The sequence below is a fragment of the Oxyura jamaicensis genome, chromosome 27 (genome assembly GCF_011077185.1).
Source record: "Oxyura jamaicensis isolate SHBP4307 breed ruddy duck chromosome 27, BPBGC_Ojam_1.0, whole genome shotgun sequence".
Lineage (NCBI taxonomy): Eukaryota > Metazoa > Chordata > Aves > Anseriformes > Anatidae > Oxyura > Oxyura jamaicensis.
Window position 1 is genome coordinate 2,951,794 of NC_048919.1, and position 1,450 is coordinate 2,953,243.

Below are 1,450 nucleotides of genomic sequence, written 5' to 3' on the forward strand. Positions count from 1 at the left end.
GGCCTTCTGTCACCTGTGGGACAGGGGTCTGGTGTCACCCGTGGGACGGGGGCCTTCTGTCACCTGTGGGACAAGGGGCCTGGTGTCACTCGTGGGACAAGGGCCTGGTTTCACTGCTCAGCCAGGAAGCCATGTCACCTATGGGACACGGGCCTCGTGTCAGCTGTGGGACATCAGCTTGGTGTCAGCCGTGGGACAAGGCCTGGAGTCAGTGTTCACACTTCCTGACCGTGTCACCCATGGGACATGGACCTGGTGTCACTGGTCATCTAGGAAGCCATGTCACCTACAGGATGGGGGCCTGGTGTCACCCGTGGGACATGTGGCTGCGTCACCAATGGAACAGGGGCCTGGTGTCACCCGCGGCACACGGTGCTGTGTCCCTTATGGGCCAGGGGCCTGGTGGCACTGCTCATCCAGGAAGCCATGTCACCCACGGGCCAGGGGCCTGGCATCACCCGCGGGACACGGCGCTGTGTCCCTTACGGGACGGGGCCCTGGCGGCACCCAAGGGCCCCGGGGCTGTGCCACCTGCGGGGCAGCAGCACCCTGCCGCTCCCCGCACACCACCGCTGTCCCCCGGGGCCTCGAGCGCCCCGCCGCCCGCGGGACACCCGGCCTGGCCCCGGGGCTGCGGGACGGGGCTGGGGGCCGCGTGTGGCGACCCCCCCGGACCCTTCCCCCCCTCTCCGCCTCCCCCTCCCCAGCCGCTGCCTCCCCTCGGCGGGGCAAGGCCGGGACCCGCTCAGCGGCCCCCGCCGCCCCCCGCTCCCCATCCCTCGGGGGCGCGCCGCGGGGGCGCGCACGGAGCGAAGGGAGGGGGGCACCGGAGGGGGAGTGTGTGGGGGGGGGGACATAACGGGGGGGGGTCCCCGGCCCCCGCGGCGGGGGGCGAGCGGCGGCCCCGCATCAATCACCGTCCGGGCCCCGCCCCCCCGGCGCTGATTGACGCGCCGGCGGCCAATGGGGTGGGCGCATGCCCCGCGCTCAGCCAATGGGGGCGGGGGAGGGCGGAAGGTCCCCACTTCAAGGCTGGTTGAGCGGCGCAGGTAGGTGCGGGGCGAGGCGCCGCCGGTGCGGGGCGGGGGGGGCCCGGGATGCGGGGAGGGGGCGGCGCGGGACGGAGCCCCCCCGGGGTCGGGCTCCGGGGGGACCTCACGGCCTCGCTCCCCCCACCCTCCCCCCGTTCTCCACACCGGCCTCCCGCAACTTGGCTGCGGGGAGCGGGCCGGGCCGCGGCGGGGCGGGGGGCGCGGTACCGGGGGGGGGGGCAGCGCTCCCGGGGGGGCTGTGCGCGGGGCGGGGACCCCCCCCTCAGAAACCTCCCGCCCCCCCCCCTCTGCCCATCCCGGGCCTCCATTTTAGCCCCGGCGCATCCCGGGCCCGAGGTGGGGGGGTTGGAGGGAGCGGAGGGGGGGGGGGAGCGGTGATCTCGTGGTGCCCCCCCCCC